The following is a 21,154-nucleotide window of genomic DNA, read 5'->3' on the forward strand; positions in this document are numbered from 1 at the left end:
GTGTTTACTTAATAGTAAGTGTATTATATGCCTATGTTGTATTTGTATAGCAAACAAAATGTGTCTGATAAAAAAGCATTCCAAAGGGTTAGGGGAGGGCAAACGATGGTATTTGGAAAATTGCTACCAAAAGAAGGTTATGCCCATATGGGTAATTTTTATAGCTTGCAACTTTAGAGTAGAACACAGCTAATATAACTATTTGAAAAAATATCAGACAATTTTGGTTGATATTAAAAAGCAAACCATAAAGATTTACAATTTTCTGTGTTTTACAGAGGTTTTTGCTCATTGGGTGTTATCTCTGGTTTTTAGTCCTGTGGGACTTTGTATAATATTGTTGCCAAAAAATGAAGAGCACCAAGTTGTTTGTGTAATGTAATGCTAATACAAATGACAAATTTGGTTTATATAAAAAAAGGCAAATTTTAAAGAGGTACAATTTTCTGGTAGCCACAAGGTTTTCCAGAGCTTTTTCGCTCAATGAGTGTTTGATCCTTTTATACGAGCTCAAATCAAAAGAGATTAAACTTCTCTTTTTATAAAACAGTTGTTGACAATATCTTTCCAATGAGAAGTGTGTCATGAATGAACTGGGAAAAACTCACAATACTGTACAAGATATTGACATTATTGGTCAGCAAATCTCATTTTGTGACAGAACTTAATGTACAGGAAAACTTTGCCTTCATTTCTCTTGTATTAATACTTTGTTGTGTTTGATTAGAGTAATTGTATTATTTGCCTGCGTTGCATTTGTTTAGCAAGCAAAATGTGTCTGATTAAAAAAAATTCCAAAGGGTAAGGGGAGGGACAAAAGATGGTATTTGGAAAATTGCTACCAAAAGAAGGGCTATAGGCCCATTTGGGTATGGCTTGTAACTTCAGTTTAGAACACAGCTATTAGTATTATTTGAAAAATATCAGACAATTTTGGTTGATATCAAAAAGCAAACCATAAAGAGTTACAAGTTTCTGGCAGCCACAAGGTTTTCCAGAGGGTTTTGCTCATTGAGTGTTATCTCTGGTTTTTTATCCTGTGGCACTATGTATTTGCCGAAAAAGTAAAGAGCAACATGTAATTAGTTGATTGTCTGTATTTTGAGAGTATCTTTTGTTAAAATAATAAAAGAGTAAATAAGAACTTGAACAAAGGCTCAAGCTTGTAAATTATTCAGTGACTTTTGATGTGTTGGCAACATTGTTTTATGCATAGGGTAGCAAAACATAAGTATTTTGGCTTAACCACCATGTGGCACTACTGCTAATTATTCACAGTGACTTTTGATGTAATGGCAGCATTATTTAATGCATAGGACCATGATGGCAAACATAATTATTAAAATTTTCTTGGTCATGTTTGAAGAACAGGGCACAATTTCATAAAGCATGTAAGCGCCGTATAATCACAAAAAAGTCTTGTCTAACAGAAACAGATTACCAGCCAAAATTGAATTAGTTTTACATTGTGATGTTTGGTTACTTCTAGAAACTCTCATGGGGGAGCTTAGCTTTAAAGTTTCTAGAAGTAATGTTTGGTGACCCACTTAATTTTTGCTAAGCTTAGTAAACAGTTTTTTTTTGCAGAACTTTTTGCTTAACAACTTTATGAAACTAGGCCCAGTTTCATTTGAAATTTGAGACCTTGTTTTGCCATCCTGTAAAAAAATAACTTTGTTTCTTGCTAAGTGATTATTTTGGTAACCCACTAGCAAGTGAAGTCAGGATTATTAAATAAAAAATATATTTTGGTTTTAACAGTTCCCGGATTATAAAAACCATTCAATTTTGAATGCTTCACAAAAAGCATCCTTTTGAAACACAATCACAGTCCATGGTCCAATTTTGAAGAGTAGCTTTTAAGCACAAAAAGTAAGCAAAAAACAATTATGCTAAGCAGAATAATGTTACCAATTGTCACCATTGGGTTCCAGAATCATGTTCAGTTTGAGACTGGTCTCTGACTGTTTATAAACTCTATAAAATTGGACCCTGGAAAGGCGAGATGGGTAGGGGGCGCTGTTGCATTATCAAGCAAAGAAGTAATTATTGGTCTCCGGGAAAAACTTTTCATTAATCATCATTGGCCTATCATTCTGCTAAGCAGAATATAGCAAAGAGACATTCTCTGCTAAGCAGCTCTTTGAAATTGGTCCAGCGCTGGTTATCAGATATTCAGGTAATTTATCTGGACAGTTGTCAAAATAATAAGGTCGTGGTGGGGGGGGGGGTCCTTTCACTAATGGTCAATAAGCTTAATAATCCCTTATAAGGAATGGTAAAACCCCAAACTATTTTTAACCCAAGTACATCTTTCTCAACGCTTCAAGTTATCAAAATGGTCATCGACATTACTAAATATTTTAACTTTAAACCCATATTTTCGGGATAGATAATTTGTTCATAATTTGGGAACATCCCGGAAAAAGTGTTTCTCATAAAATACTTTGACTGAACTATTGTATTCATGAATATGCAAAGTAGTCAAAGTACCTTTAATTTTAGACTGGTCCACTGTCTTTGTCATATACGAGCCTGGTGGTGCGACGTCAAGTTATCAGACAACATTGATGTGCACATTTTTTTGGTAAGGCGATGGCCTATTCCACCAAGACAAAATGGCTGACCGGGAAATGCTGCAAGTTTTCTCTTCATTCATTCCGTATTTCTAGCCAAATCGGGTGGCGAAAACACTGCAAAGTGAGCGAGGTGAGTTGAATTTTAGTTGTAGAATGCATTTGAAGGGTTCCTAAGGTGAATATGAGGGGTTCAAAACGGCTGGAAAATGAAGCAAACATTGCATTGCATTGGCTTAACTGTTTCAGTGTGGCGGTTGGCTTTGTTCAGTGGGCGGTCAGTGTGTGGCGGTATAGGCTCCATCTTGTATCTTCAATGTGGCGGCAGTCTTTGAAACACACGTGTGTGCTGACAATGCCCTAAGCTGGAACAGTTTTTTAATACCAAAAAGACATGGAACGACACTGACTAACCACTATATTAATAAAAAAAATATTTGCTTAATTGTCTTGTAATTTTTCTTTAATAACGCTTTTTTGTTCAGGAAAAATGAAAGATAACACACATGGTTAATCAAACTCAAAGTCAACATTTGAAAATAGTTTTTGAAATTTTATGTAAGGTAAGGTGTGGCTTTATTAATCAAATACAGGAAAAGTTTCCGTATGGCGCCACCACTTTTTCATTCGATATGAAATAATAGTATTTAATTTACCTCGATGAGATATCCCTTTTTGTACAAATGAGTGAAAAAGTGGTGGTGCCATACGGAAAGTTATCCCAAATACACAATCGATGGCCAGACAGTGCCAAACTAAGAACCGGGTCTTCACTGTGAAGTAATGACCAGGTTTGGGGCTGGTCACTGTTAATGGACCGTAACTATTTGTTTTATTGTCAACCAGACCTGAAAATTTGATGAACTTTGTTGCCAAATGAAGGTGTCTTTACTCTAGCAACCCTAACCCTTTTAAGATATGTCTCGGTTTTTATTCTGTGCCTTATAATTTTTGTGATGTATGTTTTGTTATTAGAATGGTTGTCTTGAAAGCAATGTATGTATGTAACACCAGATATTATTTTAAAGGCAGTGGACACTATTGGTAATTACTCAAAACAATTATTAGCATAAAACCTTAGATGGTGACGAGTAATGGAGAGAGGTTGATAGTATAAAACATTGTGAGAAAAGGCTCCCTATGAAGTGACATAGTTGTCGAGAAAAAAGTAATTTTTCACCATTTTTGATTTTGAGACCTCAGATTTAGAATTTAAAGTCTTGAAATCAACCATCTAAATGCAAACAACTTCGTGTGACAAGAGTGTTTTTTTCTTTCATTATTATCAGCTCAAATTTTCACAGGTGTGTTCTTTTATGCATATGTTGAGATACACCAAGTGAGAAGACTGGTCTTTGACAATTACAAATAGTGTTCCACTCTTTATTTTGAATGGACTATGGATACTTCTTGTGCTGAGTCAGGAAATAAATTTGCCCTAAATTCACAGACCCTAAAGAGTAAATTGTTGTTTATTCAGTATCATTGTGTTGTGTTTTGTCCTTCAAAGTGAATGTTTTCTCAAGATGCTTCATTCAGTTGAAGACTGCTGTAGGCTTTTAGCCAAATGTTTTTAATTGCCATTCTATTTAAGAGTGATTATCAAAGTATACCTCCCCTTAAACCAATGAGTACCCTTACAACCAATCTTGTTCTTTTTGTTCCCAGTCTGCCACGATTCTTAGCTTGTAAATGTCACCACTCTTAACAAGTAAATTAAGAGGGGATGGAGGGAGGGGGGGGGGGGGGGGTTATCCGATGTTTGTCAGTAGGGGTGGGGGACTAGTGTCATAGTGTCGTAAATCATTAGTCGAGTCGCAACTACCATTTTTTTTCCACTACTTGCTTAATCGTGCTACCACCACTACTACAAAAATAGTCAGGACTACTTCAAAAATAGTCACTTCTTGTTTACTCCAGGGAACAAATGTTGTGGTTAGCTTCACTAATTATGTTTTCAGTACACACTTGTTTACTTTTCTATAACAAAAGAACAGTAATTTATTTTCCTTCAGTTTAATCTTAAAGAACGTAAATCCATCCCCCCCCCCAGAAAAAAAAATATATATATACATATAAATAATAAATAAAATAAAAAAGGAATTTAAACCATGACCAGGTGAATTTGTCTATTCCATGTCAGTATTTTGTCGTGCTGTCTATTTTGTGAACTGTGATTCGTTGTTTTGTCAGAGTAAGGAAACCAATTTGCCCTCAAAAGTAACCCCAGCTGAGGTCTCAAATTCAATTCAAATTTTTGTGAAAAAAATATGAAAACGACATTACTTTTACACAATGTTTTATACTATCAACACCCCATTTGCTCATTACCAAGTAAACTTTTATGCTAACAACTATTTTTAGTAAATACGAATAGTGTCCAGTGCCTGTAAGCAGCTCCATTATAATGTTATAAATTGATTATAAAATGAACTGTTCTTGTTTCTGGTGGTATATTTGGAAATAAAAATGGCAAATGATGTATAATCATGGTATCTGACCGTTACACTGCGGGAGCAATCCCTTAGCAGCTAACTCCAATGGGTGAAAGTGTGGAAATGTAGAACTGGTAGTGTTCCAGCTATGCTGAGGTGTGTTCAAGTATTTACCTGGAGGTGAACCTAAGCCACTGATGTCATCCACCAGAGTGGAGATGTTTTAGGACTGGTAGTGATCCAGCTATGCTGAGGTGTGTTCAAGTATTTACCTGGAGGTGAACCTAAGCCACTGATGTCATCCACCAGAGTGGAGATGTTTTAGGACTGGTAGTGATCCAGCTATGCTAAAAGCTTCACCTGGAGGTGAACCTAAGCCACTGATGTCATCCAACCAGAGTGGAGATGATATAGGACTGGTAGTGATCCAGCTATGCTAAAAGCATTCACCTGGAGTGAACCTAACCCATTGATGTCATCCAACCAGAGTGGAGATGATATAGGACTGGTAGTGATCCAGCTATGCTGAGGTGTGTTCAAGCATTCACCTGGAGGTGAACCTAAGCCACTGATGTCATCCAACCAGAGTGGAGATGTTTTAGGACTGGTAGTGATCCAGCTATGCTAAAAGCATTCACCTGGAGTGAACCTAAGCCATTGATGTCATCCAACCAGAGTGGAGATGATATAGGACTGGTAGTGATCCAGCTATGCTGAGGTGTTCTCACATTTACCTATGAGTAAACCTAAAGCAATTGATAATGCTGAGAGTGACGCAAGGGATGGATGGAGTTCGTGATTACACGGTCATCCCATCAGAGTGGTTGGAAGTACGACTATCGTACCAAGATGAGATATGAAGGACTTTCTAATGACAACATGTATGAACCATCAGTCACTCTTCGGAAAGGAATACTGCCACTGCCAAAGGAACTATCTGCAGGACCCGAAGATACGAAGCAGGATGGAAACACCCCTTAGATTCCACTTACACTGAAGCTGAAACATGAGAGTCTCTGCACAGCAATAGAATGGGAGATCCAAGCATGAAGAAAAAACATCCAGCTCCTTTAGAGCGAACGCTGCCAAGTTGGATTGTGAGGCTATTCAAGTTCCAGAAGTCCTGACATGTTTATGTGTGTAGCTACATACACTGCAAGGAGAGCCACTCAGACGATGGAGAACACGATATGATGACTTTAGTCTAAGCATTCCTGTCCAAGATGCCAAAAAGAAAATCTCCTTGTGTATAACTAGCTGTCACAAGACCTTGCTGTTATTTTATGTTATGCTTTGTTTAAAAAAAACACCCCATGTCTAACATTCCAACTTTATATTTGACTTGCAACATTTTAGACTTTGTTCCAATTTTATTGTTAAGACTACTGTGATTAATTGTCAAATCAGCTTTTAGGAAAACAGAAGATTCCACACCTTTTGTAAGCATGTTTCACTGCAGCAATACATTTTTGCTTGTTTATAAAATTTGTGCAACTTCTGGTCAATGTCATTACCCATTTAGGTACAGAGAGAAGCAATTATAGTTCAAGTGTCATGACTGGGATTTGAACCCACCCTCTGCTGACCAGAATCACCAGATTTGGTGCTCTTATAACCGCTTGGCCATGACGCCCTAAATGCATGAGTTCCACCAAACGTTTTTTTGCTATTTTCAGCGGTGGTTTTCTTCTATGTTTTATTGAAAGTAAATAAGGTAAAAAACAATGTCAAACCCCCCATGTAGCCATCAGGGCCCTTTATAAAGCTGTTCGGCAGAAAATACTGCCAAAAGTGAGTTGCACCAGTTGCAATAATGGGAACTTTATGGAATTTCAGCTTGTAACTAGTTTCTGTTAAGCAAGAGTTCGTTGTACTTAACAGGTTGTTATGATAACAGGGTTTATGTTCAATTTTTGAAGGTCTGTTTGTAGATGAGTGTTGTTATGCTCTGTCAATTCACAAAATATTAAACATGTTGCATTTTGTTTATTTGGTTGTAATGGTTACCATCTTCAAAGACTGGCCCTTGTAATAGAGGAGCTGCACATCCCAGTTAAATTTGAATTCCTACAAAGTAAACCACTAAGAATGCACTTTGTGTCATTTTCTATTAACCTAAGTGTTCATACATGTGTCATAATGTTTAAATGTTTTTGGCAATCATTTCAGAGCTCACCAATGTATTTTGGGGAAGGTCGCCATTACTTTGGATGTGTCATGGTAAACGCGAAACTTTAAACAGGTTTTTGGTATTTGGCAACTTACAGCAAGTTCGAGTGTGCACAATGGTTGAACATTTGCACTCGAACCCAGGCTGTTCGACCATTGTTTGACTGCTGTGGTTAATAATAATAATAATAATAACAAGACTTGTAATGCGCACATATCCACCCTGCTGGGTGTTCAAGGCGCAGTAAAACCAAAAACAAAACAAAAACAAAAACACAACACAAAGAAAAACAGACACAACAAAATTAGTCATTGAAAACCTGTGACATAAGATTTTGCGGTACAAACACAAGATCGAAGATTAAGTGGTAGAGAGTTCCAGATGCGTGGCACGGCTGAAGAAAAAGACCTGTCACCCCATGAGTGTTGAGACTTGGGTTCAATGAGAAGAAGCATGGAACTTGATCGAAGATTCCTAGATGGAGTGTAAACTTGAAGCAGTTCAGAAATATAGTGGGGAGCTTTGCCATTTAGAGCTTTGTGGACAATGAGCCTCAGCTTGAAGATGATTCGTTGAGAGATAGGAAGCCAGTGTAGTTGTTTCAGAATGGGGGTGATAGAACAGGATTTTCTAGACAGTGTCACAATGCGGGCAGCAGTATTTTCAAACCCAGGGTCACTGGACCCAACAGCATGTTCCAATCTAACATGTGTACAGCACAGAGGGAACCACTGACACTATAGTGAAAAGGCAGAAGGTTGACTAGACTTCCAAATTAGCGAGTGCATCGCTGCGTATATATGTTGCTGGTCTGTAGTCAACCATGGGTCGACTATTTGTGCCCAATCGAACTTGCTCTTAGATATCTGTGTTTCTTTTGCTTAGGCCAAATAAGATTCTTTCAATCAATCAATCAATCAATCAATCTTTCTGAGAGCTAATAGAGTTGTGTGATTGTTTGTGTTGCAGAAAAGCTTTACCATCTGCAAAGATCTACCAAGCAACAAGTAACGTCCAAGACCAGCCTATGATGACCAAGCTGCCCTTCACAGTAATCCTTGAAAAGCTAACTATAAATAATTACTCCCGGTCCATCAAATGGAGTCTGTAATAATTGTGCAGAATGCCTTTATTTGCTTTGGTTTATAGATGAAACTAATAATCATTTTGTGCTAATTAGCGTTTTAAGTTTCACTCCTGGAATAACATGAAGGCAAACGCCTCCGTTGCCCCTGATCTTGACCTTTGTCCCCCATAAATTTTTATCATTGGCTTTCAAGATTTTCGAGGGGAAATGCCCTTTTCAAAATTAAAATGCCCTTGCCCTTTCAACATGTTCAGAGATACAATTCCAAGCATGAACAATTAATTGGAAACAGTTTGTATGTTTTATGGCAATTATTTGACAGGTTGGGCTGAGTTGACATGTTGGGTTGGAAAAGTTCCCTTAGAATGCTTCATGTTAAACACAAAGATCAAAACTAAAATTGTTTGGTATTTTAAGTTGTGGTTTGTCATTTTTTGCTAGATATGATTATCTCTGAGAGCTAAGAGAACTGTTTCAGGCATTTGATTCAAATTGATTTAGATTGAAAATTTTGATTGAAAAAGACTTTAGGTGAAACTGACTTATCAGGATGTTTTAATGATAAGTAAAATTCTTAATATACTAACCGTTGCAAATTGTGCTTTTTGTTTGTTTTGCAGCCAAGCTTAGCATCTATACAAAGATCAACTCATCAACAATAGAGGTCCAAGACCAGCACATCATGAAGGGACTTTGGGAAAAGAAGACCAGGAAAGCAACGCACACCATTCCTGACATGTTCAACGCCTGTTTGGAGAGGATGCCCAAGATTGTCAGAGTTGGAAGAAGCTTGTAGTCCCCTGCTCTGCAATGCACAGCATTCCTGACACGTGTTCAACTTCTGCTTGGAGATGATGCATGCATCCTATGAGCGAGCAAAATCTCCACACTTGCCCAAGATCATTGTAGTTGTAGTTGCCTGCTCCGCTGTCGAAAATGATGATGGTGATGAAGGAGCTGAACTCCAGGAAAAGGTGAATTCACGAAAAGTTGACTCTCAATATTTCCCCCGATCCAAAATGGAGCTGTTTTAGAATATTGTGCAGCATGCATGTTGTGAATCTGATTTAAAGAAACTTTATGTAATCCACCATATACATAAACTGACAAACCTGTAGAAGTTTAAAATTGATCGGCCATCTGGGTCACAAGGAAATAGTGAAAAAAAACAATTACAAATTTGGCATTGCATCGATGCCTAAACAGAATTGAATAAAACGCTGACTATGAGCAATAAACTTCAAACGCAAAGTTAAATTATTTATTTCTCATCAAGTATGACATTTCAGGCAGAAATATTTCAAGGGAGGTTTTCTATTATCAGCGTCATTAGAACGTGTAAGTTTGATGTAAATCTGTGACCTTCACGATTTTGTTTTCTTACCAATTCTGTAACGTTCCACTGTTTTTTCTTGGAGTGCTGCATCTGAAAATGTTTATTTGATCTTTGACAATCACTTCATCAGAGTTGACGACAGGGCTATATTTTTTTTAGCAAAAATTGAAAAGCTTTCAGGGGGGGTCCCTAAGGGTGCTTCATGTTAAACATGATATTGAAGCGAATCCTTGGATTTGCTTATTCAAATTCTTCTTGCCAATTGCTAGATTTGTTTATAATAATATTAATTGTGGCTTCTTATATAGCGCACATGTCCGTCACTCCGTGACACTCCTTACACTGTAATATACAGTATTTCCTGCAAGATTTTGGATTATGTTTGAATTATGAGACCTAGTTCTGATAGCGCCATGTAATGTTTTTCAAGGTGCGTGGCACAATTTGCTTCTGATCGGACCAGGAATACCTAGGCGAATCCCTTCTCTTTTTGGTAAGTGCACTGGGTTCTTTTACATGCATTACATAACACATGGGACCAACAGCTTAATGTCCCATCCAAAGGACGAAGCAGTGGTTAATTGTCTTGCTTAAGGACACAAGTTGTAACGACTGGTGATTCGAATCCACACTCTGCTGATTAGAAACACTAGAGTTTGAATTCGGTGCTCTTAACCACTAGGCCGCGACACTTCTAATAAAATAAAATAATTTTGTTCAAATAAAGTTCTTATCACAAAAATACTTGAGAGAAAGTCCCCTAAATAACAGTTGCTTATAACAAACAAATTAATCCTGACTTGATCATTTCCTCTAGCCATTTTGAAGTTGCTTTTAATGTTTTGTCTTCATTGACATTTTTATTGAAAGCACATAAATGTCGGGGAAAAACAGTTTATCTAAAAGCTTGTTTGTTTTAATGATATTGGGTAATTGTTGCAGGTTGTGTGATTTGTTTGTGGTAAAGACATCAACCCGTCAACAATTAGATGTCCAAGACAAGACTATGGTAGAAGAGCTGCTCGTTCCAGTAAATGGTAAATTTCCAAAACGTGGCAATGGCAACACCCAGCCCAAAATGCTTCATACCAACACTAATCCTCAAGAGAACTGTGCTAAGCATCTTACCTCCCAATTTACTGCTGCTAGTTGTGATTGAAGCAATCAAAATTATCCTGGGCTCGATTTCTCAAGGCAATGATGAAATTCATCGCAAGACAAAGTGTCGGTATTACCACAGTATGGTGACATCACACTTTGCTTGGCTTGGCTTGGCTTGTGAAATCGGCCCCTGATGGCATGAGTGACTCAGAACATTTTTTTACTGAAAGTGTATTTAACAAAAAAATCAAATGTAAAAGCAAGTTAAGTGGTAAGGTTTACAGTGACACCATTTAAACATCTCTTAAGTGAGTAGTGTTTGGGTCTGAAAAGAGGCATTAGTTCAACTCAATCGTTGTATTCAGCACACTGACCAAAACGTCGAGCAGTAGCTACAAACCGTCTATTTTCAGAGCCACCACTACGGACATTTTTAAATGGTGTCGATCACCGCAAACCTTGCTTACTTAGTATTTTTCCACCATGCGTACATAAAAGCAACTGACCCTGAACCTAGCTAATAAGAGGTAACATTCTTAAACATTTAATGTTACAAATTTTGTATACTGTTGTTGCCTTACAGTCAGGCTCAGCACCTCCAACGCATCTACCCGTCAACATGTACAAGCCCAAGACCAACCTATGTTGAAGCCACCCTCCAGTAAAAGGTAAATTTGAGAAAAGTAACATTTTTCCAAATTAGTCCTGGTCCAAACTGATGCTCTGTTGCTCTTTTTTCAACTGAAGTTTACAAGTCGATTTCTTTTAGCCTACATACCATTCATTCAAAGACGATTGCATTTTGTTTTGCAATCATTTTAGAGTTGACAGGGCTGGGTTTCGTTTTTTGGTCAGGTTTGAAAGATTTGGAAAAATCCATGTGCTTAACCCATATATCAAGACAAAATCTCAACTGTTGAAAATTTTGCATGCCATTTTATAGATAAGTTTCACTCTGAGAGCCAACTGATGATGAAAATCAACACGAACACCAGTCGTCAGTGGAACTGTTTCTTGTAAATAAGCCACCCCCCCTTCCCACGAATTAATGTTGGTTTCAGCCTTTACTTATTTGCAAAAATAAATATACTCGTAAAATGCATGAGTTTCTCCAACCATTTTATTGCTGCTTGTGTTCCATACAATCATGTGGAAAAGATCTCAAAATAACTGTTTTAGAGATGGATAATGATCTTAATGCTGTAAATTGTAAATTTTGTTTGTGTTATAGTCAGGCTTAAGCATCTTGAAAGACATCTACCCATCACCAACAAGATCCATCCCAACTAGATCCATCCCAACTAGATCCATCCCAACTAGATCCATCCCAACTAGATCCATCCCAACTAGATCCATCCCAACTAGATCCATCCCAACTAGATCCATCCCAACTAGATCCATCCCAACTAGATCCATCCCAACTAGATCCATCCCATCTAGATGTCTGAGACTGGTCTCTCATGATAGAGAAGCTGCTCTTTCTGGTGAAGCTTCTACGGAACAAAATGTTTTGCGTTCACACCCTGTCCCAAGAAGCTGGACGAATGCACCCTCGTAAAAGGTAAATTCATGAAAACTTAAAATACTTGGTTTATGTTGATATTCTCCAGTACGGGCACAGGCACGAATGGTGCATGGTGTCAGGGAGTGATGCTTTTATGCGGGCAACCTGACTTAGCTTGTGACTGCCCACCCTACTGGCCATGGGTCACATGGTGCGTGGTGTCAGGGAGTGATGCTTTTATATGACCAACCTGACTGGCCTGTGACTGCCCACCCTACTGGCCATGGGTCACATATGGTGCATGGTGTCAGGGAGTGATGCTTTTATATGAGCAACCTGACTGGCCTGTGACTGCCCACCCTACTGGCCATGGGTCACCCTACTGCCATGGGTCACATGGTGCATGGTGTCAGGGAGTGATGCTTTTATATGAGCAACCTGACTGGTCTGTGACTGCCCACTGGCCATGGGTCACACGGTGTGCAATCCTGCACTTGGGGGTTCAGGGTTTGCCACAGATTTTGGAGTACCCCTGCGATGGATTTTGCACATCATAAATAGTTGATTGCATCATTTTGTCTTATCTGTAAACTTTATATTTCAGAGCCAGAGGTGTTGCTCGTGGTTTCCTGGAATCAAGTGCAGATGGAATCACCACTACTGACAACTTAAAGGCTACAGGAAAAAGAGAGCAATGCGTATGAAAACATTGTTATCATCTAGACGTCTTAGCTGTTCATCAAGAAGAGCTGCTCTTTAAAGTGAACTTTCTAAGGAACAAAATGTTTCGTGTCCCATGGAGCTGGATGAATGCACCCTCGTTGAAGGTAAATTCTATACAAACTTAAAATACTTGGCTTAAAATGATATTCTCCAGTACATCCACCCTCAGCCACAGATCGGCTATGGGCGCTGGCGCTAATGGTGCATGGTGTCAGGGAGTGATGCTTTTATATGGGCAACCTGACTTGCCTGTGACTGCCCACCCTACTGGCCATGGGTCACATGGTGCATGGTGTCAGGGAGTGATGCTTTTATATGAGCAACCTGACTGGCCTGTGACTGATCAACCTACTGGCCATGGGTCACATGGTGCATGGTTTCATGGAGTGATGCTTTTATATGGGCAACCTGACTAGCTTGTGACTGCCCATTACTGGCTGGGTCACATCACATGGTGCCAGTCCTGCACTTGGGGGTTTGGGGTTTCCCACAGATTTTGGAGCACCCCCTGCAATGGATTTTGCTCATCATAAATCATGGTTCGGGTCGGATGGCGCATCAGGGATTGATGCTTTTATTTGAGCAAGCTGACTGGCCTGTGGGTGACTGCCCATCCCTACTGGCCATGGGTCACATGGTGCATGGTGTCAGGGAGTGATGCTTTTATATGAGCAACCTGACTGGCCTGTGACTGCCCACCCTACTGGTCATGGATCACATGGTGCATGGTGTCAGGGAGTGATGCTTTTATATGGGCAACCTGACTTGGCCTGTGACTGCCCACCCTACTGGCCATGGGTCACATGGTGCATGGTGTCAGGGAGTGATGCTTTTATATGAGCAACCTCACTGGCCTGTGACTGCCCACCCTACTGACCATGGGTCACATGGTGCATGGTGTCAGGGAGTGATGGTTTAATATGGGCAACCTGACTGGCCATGGGTCACATGGTGCGCAATCCCACACTTGGGGGTTCGGAGTTTCCGACAGATTTTGGAGCACCCCTGCAATGGATTTTGCTCATCATAAATCATGGCTTGCATAATTTGTTCACATCCATTTACTTTGAATTTCAGAGCCAGAGGTGTGGCTCGTGGTTCCCTGAAATCAAGTGCAGGTGGAATCACAACTACTGACACTTAAAGGCTACAGGAAAAAGAGGGCAATGCATATGGATACATCGTTATACCAGAGACATCTTAGCTTTTCATCAAGCAATCATGAGTGAACAACCAAGCAGTTTGTTGCCTTCAAAAGTAAGATATTGTAGAGTTTTCAGTTTAATTTTTTGATAGATTTTTACAGCACTAAATACAATTAACATTTTGTAAACAAAGTACACAATTCTTGGTTCACTGTTATTCAATGAGGAGCAGGTCTGGTGGTGGCATGCCACTGGTTGCCGATGTTAGTTTACTGTTGCTTTAGTTTATTTCTTGAGCCACAGACCTTTGGTTAAATGCCACTGGTTGCCAGTTTTGCTTTACTTTACTTTCTTGAGCCACAGACCTTTGGTTGTAATCCACTGGTTGCCAATGTTGCTTTACTTTACTTTCTTGAGCAACAGACCTTTGGTTGTATGCCACTGGTTGCCAATGTTGCTTTACTTTACTTTCTTGAGCAACATACCTTTGGTTGATTGCCACTGGTTGCCAATGTTCCTTTATTTAACTTATTTGAGCAACAGACCTTTGGTTAAATGCTACTGGTTGCCAATGTTGCTTAAATTTACTTTCTTGATCAACAGACCTTTGGTTGAATGCCACTGGTTGCCAAAGTTGCTTTACTTTACTTTCTTGAGCAACAGACTTTTGGTTAAATGCCACAGGTTGCCAATGTTGCTTTACTTTACTTTCTTGAGCCACAGACCTTTGGTTGTATGCCACTGGTTGCCAATGTTGTTTAACTTTACTTTCTTGAGCCCCAGACCTTTGGTTGTATGCCACTGGTTGCCAATTATGCTTTACTTTACTTTCTTGAGCAACAGACCTTTGGTTGACTGCCACTGGTTGCCAATGTTGCTTTATTTAACTTGTTTGAGCAACAGACCTTTGGTTAAATGCTACTGGTTGCCAATGTTGCTTAAATTTACTTTCTTGATCAACAGACCTTTGGTTGAATGCCACTGGCTGCCAATGTTGCTTTACTTTACTTTCTTGAGCAACAGACTTTTGGTTAAATGCCACTGGTTGCCAATGTTGCTTCACTTTACTTTCTTGTGCCACAGACCTTTGGTTGAATGCCACTGGTTGCCAATGTTGCTTTACTTTACTTTCTTGAGCGACAGACCTTTGGTTGTATGCCACTGGTTGCCAATGTTGCTTAACTTTATTTTCTTGAGCGACAGACCTTTGGTTGTATGCCACTGGTTGCCAATGTTGCTTTACTTTACTTTCTTGAGCGACAGACCTTTGGTTAAATGCCACTGGTTGCCAATGTTGCTTTACTTTACTTTCTTGAGCAACAGACCGTTGGTGAAACGCCACTGGTTGCCAATGTTGCTTTACTTTACTTTCTTGAGCCACAGACCTTTGGTTAAATGCCAACTGGTTGCCAATGTTGCGTTACTTTACTTTCTTGAGCGACAGACCTTTGGTTAAATGCCACTGGTTGCCAATGTTGCTTAACTTTACTTTCTTGAGCGACAGACCTTTGGTTGTATGCCACTGGTTGCCAATGTTGCTTTACTTTACTTTCTTGAGCAGCCAATGTTGCTTTACTGTACTTTCATGAGCAACAGACCTTTGGTTAAATGCCACTGGTTGCCAATGTTGCTTATCTTTACTTTCTTGAGCGACAGACCTTTGGTTAAATGCCACTGGTTGCCAATGTTGCTTTACTTTACTTTCTTGAGCAACAGACCTTTGGTTAAATGCCACTGGTTGCAAATGTTGCTTTATTTAACTTACTTGAGCAACAGACCTTTGGTTAAATGCCACTGGTTGCCAATGTTGCTTTATTTAACTTAGCAACAGACCTTTGGTTAAATGCCACTGGTTGCCAATATTGCTTTATTTAACTTACTTGAGCAACAGACCTTTGGTTAAATGCTACTGGTTGCCAATGTTGCTTTACTTTACTTTCTTGAGTGACAGACCTTTGGTTAAATGCCACTGGTTGCCAATGTTGCTTTACTTTCCTTACTTGAGTGACAGACCTTTGGTTGAATGCCACTGGTTGCCAATGTTGCTTTACTTTACTTTCTTGAGCCACAGACCTTTGGTTGTATGCTACTGGTTGCCAATGTTGCTTTTCTTTACTTTCTTGAGCCACAGACCTTTGGTTAAATGCCACTGGTTGCCAATGTTGCTTTACTTTACTTTCTTGAGCCACAGACCTTTGATTGTATGCTACTCGTTGCCAATGTTGCTTTTCTTTACTTTCTTGAGCCACAGACCTTTGGTTAAATGCCACTTGTTGCCAATGTTGCTTTACTTTACTTTCTTGAGCAACAGACCTTTGGTTGTATGCCACTGGTTGCCAATGTTGCTTTACTTTACTTTCTTGAGCAACAGACCTTTGGTTAAATGCCACTGGTTGCCAATGTTGCTTTACTTGACTTTCTTGAGCCACAGACCTTTGGTTGTATGCTACTGGTTGCCAATGTTGCTTTTCTTTACTTTCTTGAGCCACAGACCTTTGGTTAAATGCCACTGGTTGCCAATGTTGCTTTACTTTACTTTCTTGAGCGATAGACCTTTGGTTAAATGCCACTGGTTGCCAATGTTGCTTTACTTTACTTTCTTTAGCAACAGACCTTTGGTTAAATGCCACTGGTTGCCAATCTTGCTTTACTTTACTTTCTTGAGCAACAGACCTTTGGTTGTATGCCACTGGTTGCCAATGTTGCTTTACTTTACTTTCTTGAGCAACAGACCTTTGGTTAAATGCCACTGGTTGCCAATGTTGCTTTACTTGACTTTCTTGAGCCACAGACCTTTGGTTGTATGCTACTGGTTGCCAATGTTGCTTTTCTTTACTTTCTTGAGCCACAGACCTTTGGTTAATCGCCACTGGTTGCCAATGTTGCTTTACTTTACTTTCTTGAGCGATAGACCTTTGGTTAAATGCCACTGGTTGCCAATGTTGCTTTACTTTACTTTCTTTAGCAACAGACCTTTGGTTAAATGCCACTGGTTGCCAATCTTGCTTTACTTTACATTCTTGAGCCACAGACCTTTGGTTAAATGCCACTGGTTGCCAATGTTGCTTTACTTTACATTCTTGAGCCACAGACCTTTGGTTAAATGCCACTGGTTGCCAATGTTGTTTTACTTTACTTTCTTGAGCAACAGACCTTTGGTTGTATGCCACTGGTTTCCAATGTTGCTTAACTTTACTTTCTTGAGCAACAGACCTTTGGTTGTATGCCACTGGTTGCTAATGTTGCTTTACTTTACTTTCTTGAGTGACAAACCTTTGGTTTAATGCCATTGGTTGCCAAAGTTGCTTTACTTTACTCTTTTGAGCGACAGACCTTTGGTGGTATGCCACTGGTTGCCATTGTTGCGTTACTTTACTTGCTTGAGGAAAACTTTTGGTTAAATGCCACTGGTTACCAATGTTGCTTTACTTTACTTTCATGAGCAAAAGACTTTTGGTTAAATGCCATTGGCTGCCAATGTTGCTTTACTTTACTTTCTTGTGTGACAGACCTTTGGTTTAATGCCATTGGTTGCCAATGTTGCTTTACTTTACTTTCATGAGCAACAGACCTTTGCTGGTATGCCACTGGTTGCTAATGTTGCTTTACTTTACTTTCTTGAGTGACAGACCTTTGGTTAAATGCCATTGGTTGCCAATGTTGCTTTACTTTACTTTCTTGAGCAACAGACCTTTGGTTAAATGCCACTGGCTGCCAATGCTGCTTTACTTTCTTGAGCAACAGACCTTTGGTGGTATGCCACTGACTGCCAATGTTGCTTTACTTTACTTTCTTGAGTGACAAACCTTTGGTTTAATGCCATTGGTTGCCAAAGTTGCTTTACTTTACTTTTTTGAGCGACAGACCTTTGGTGGTATGCCACTGGTTGCCATTGTTGCGTTACTTTACTTTCTTGAGGAAAACTTTTGGTTAAATGCCACTGGTTACCAATGTTGCTTTACTTTACTTTCATGAGCAAAAGACTTTTGGTTAAATGCCATTGGCTGCCAATGTTGCTTTACTTTACTTTCTTGTGTGACAGACCTTTGGTTTAATGCCATTGGTTGCCAATGTTGCTTTACTTTACTTTCATGAGCAACAGACCTTTGCTGGTATGCCACTGGTTGCTAATGTTGCTTTACTTTACTTTCTTGAGTGACAGACCTTTGGTTAAATGCCATTGGTTGCCAATGTTGCTTTACTTTACTTTCTTGAGCAACAGACCTTTGGTGGTATGCCACTGGTTGCCAATGTTGCTTTACTTTCTTGAGCAACAGACCTTTGGTGGTATGCCACTGGTTGCCAATGTTGCTTTACTTATTTTATTGAGCGACAGACCTTTGCTGGTATGCCACTGGTTGCCAATGTTGCTTTACTTTATTTACTGGAGCGACAGACTTTTGTGGTATGCCACTGGTTGCCAATGTTGCTTAACTTTACTTACTTGAGCAACAGACCTTTGGTTGTATGCTACTGGTTGCCAATGTTACTTTACTTACTTGAGCAACAGACCTTTGGTTGTATGCCACTGGTTGCCAATGTTGCTTTACTTTACTTACTTGAGCAACATACCTTTGGTTGTATGCCACTGGTTGCCAATGTTGCTTTACTTTACTTACTTGAGCAGCAGGCCTCTGGTACTATATGCCACTGGTTGCCAATGTTGCTTAACTTTACTTACTTGAGCAACAGACCTTTGGTTGTATGCTACTGGTTGCCAATGTTACTTTACTTACTTGAGCAACAGACCTTTGGTTGTATGCCACTGGTTGCCAATGTTGCTTTACTTTACTTACTTGAGCAACAGACCTTTGGTTGTATGCCACTGGTTGCCAATGTTGCTTTACTTTACTTACTTGAGCAACAGACCTTTGGTTGTATGCCACTGGTTGCCAATGTTGCTTTACTTTACTTACTTGAGCAGCAGGCCTCTGGTACTATATGCCACTGGTTGCCAATGTTGCTTTACTTTACTTTCTTGAGCGGCAGGCCTGTTCTGCTATGGTACTTGTTGCTGAAGTTGGTTCACGGTAGCTTCTTGTTTGTCAGGCTTGTGCTGGTATGTCACTTGTTGATGATGTTGGTTTTGAGCGATAAACCTTTGGTCGGACCAATTTGGCACAGGTGATAGTGAGATATCCTTCGTCCCACTACCCTCTAGTACCTCTACCCGAAAGTACGTAGGCAAGCTAGATTTTAAACCTTAATGTCAAAACAAATCTGTAGCTCTTGGTAAGTTTAGTTTTAAAGTGTGCATTAAAATTTGCTGGCTGATTTTAATTTCTGGTCTTCACACTTGACCTTTCAGAGACGGCGATAACGGGAATAGTTTTCTGAAATGAAGTGCAGAATGGATTCACCACTACTGATGTCAACAAGGATACTCGGTATAAAGGAGAGCGACGCATATTTTTAAACATCGCTTTCCTCAAGACATCTAAGCTGCAAGCAATTATCGATGTAACAATTAGTTTGTTGTCTTAAACAGTAAGGTATTATAAATGTGTTTTTATTAACTGAATAAGTTGCAATGTATTCAGAACACTGCTGCCCACTTTTGGTACAGTCTCCAAGATATTAGCACATCATCCCTATTCTTCGCTGTCTCTACTGGCTGCCCATCAAGGACTGCATTGTGTTCAAGCCATGGTTGCTCACTTACAAGTCTCAACATGATCTCGCTCCTGCATGTATCTCCGAACTTATAAACTCGTATAAACCCCCTCGCCTTTGCTCATCATCAAAGTGTATACTGCAAGCTCCCCACAGAGTCTCTGAACTTATAACCTCGTATATACCTCCTCGTTGTCTTCGCTCCTCATCACAGTGTCTACTGCAAGCTCCCCACAGAGTTGACTTCGCATTATGGGGGTCAATGCTGCTCCCACCTTATGAAACAGGTTTCCTCTTATTGTTCGCCAAGCTACTTCAGTCACTTCCTTCAAGTGTCGCCTGAAAACTCATCTGTTTTCAAAATAATGATGCACTTTTTGTACTTTTAATTCTCGTTTTAAGCTGATCAATTCTACATTGTATTTATGGCCAGATGCTGAGGATCATGGCTAAGGGTGTAAGTGCTGGTAACCTCTCCCCTTTTTTAATATGCTTTGAGTTAATGGTGCACTTCTTGTGCTTTTAATTATTGTTTTAGCGGATCATTTCTGTGTTGTTGTTTTTCATGGCCAGATGCTGAAGATCTTGGCTAAGGGTGTAAGTGCTGGTAACCTCTCCCCTTTTAAATATGTTTTCTTTGAATGGTATGTTTACTTTTGTGTAAAGGTGTGAAGGCACTGGACACTATTGGTAGTTTCTCAAAATACTTTTTAGCATAAAAATTTACTTCTTAACTTGCAATGGAGAGCTATTGATAGTATAATACAATGTGAGAAACGGCTCCTACTGACGTAATGTAGTTTTTGTGAATGAAGTAAATTCTCTGCCAGATAATAAAAGACTTCAGCTGAAGCCTTTTATTATGCATCTGAAAGCACACAAAGTAATGCAACAAGGGTGTTTTTTCTTTTATTATGCTCTTGCAAATTCAATGACCAATTGTGCAAATTGTTATTTTATGCGTATGTTGGGATACACCAAGTGAGAATGTTGGTCTTTGACAATTACCAAAGGTATCCAGTGCCATTAATAAGTATCTTCATGTGTTATCATTTAAATTGACATCTTGTAAATGAGTACACCATTGCAAGCAAGCACAAATGCGATTTTGATGCGCTTTAAAATTGCGATAAATTGTGCAATTGCATAATGCGCTTGTAAGCAAATTTAGCGATCTTTGTGGTGCGACGGTTAGATTAAAGGGACCTGGACACTTGCACGTGGCATGTGGGGTCCTACTTCCGGCTCGGGCCACTGGGTGGTTGATCTTAAAGGTGCATTTGGGCTCCTCATCTGTCAGGATGGTGCCGGTGTTATCACAAATGGTTGACCAACGGAAGTAGTCCCTAGTCCTTTCAACTAGGGACCGCGTTACTAAGAGTAGGGAGGCTGTCCTGGCGCCGAAGTTGGGACAGTGGACCGGACCCGTCCCCTTAAGGGACGGTGCAATTGGCTCTTACGATC

At 39.6% G+C, this 21,154-nt stretch overlaps 3 long non-coding RNA genes across 3 annotated transcripts; all 3 read left to right on the forward strand.

Annotated features, from left to right (window-relative positions):
- The first annotated feature begins 2,617 nt into the window (after window positions 1-2,617).
- On the forward strand, window positions 2,618-10,572 carry LOC139940493 (uncharacterized). Its single transcript, XR_011786456.1, has 4 exons — window positions 2,618-2,709; window positions 8,151-8,232; window positions 8,889-9,242; window positions 10,547-10,572. It is a non-coding gene; the product is annotated as an uncharacterized lncRNA (long non-coding RNA).
- Window positions 10,567-12,027, forward strand: LOC139940504 (uncharacterized). Its single transcript, XR_011786460.1, has 3 exons — window positions 10,567-10,641; window positions 11,289-11,373; window positions 11,937-12,027. It is a non-coding gene; the product is annotated as an uncharacterized lncRNA (long non-coding RNA).
- Window positions 12,028-12,113: 86 nt separating this feature from the next.
- Window positions 12,114-20,152, forward strand: LOC139940497 (uncharacterized). Its single transcript, XR_011786457.1, has 4 exons — window positions 12,114-12,266; window positions 12,814-13,036; window positions 14,010-14,189; window positions 19,386-20,152. It is a non-coding gene; the product is annotated as an uncharacterized lncRNA (long non-coding RNA).
- Window positions 20,153-21,154: the final 1,002 nt, after the last annotated feature.

The sequence above is a fragment of the Asterias amurensis genome, chromosome 1 (genome assembly GCF_032118995.1).
Source record: "Asterias amurensis chromosome 1, ASM3211899v1".
NCBI classification, from domain to species: domain Eukaryota; kingdom Metazoa; phylum Echinodermata; class Asteroidea; order Forcipulatida; family Asteriidae; genus Asterias; species Asterias amurensis.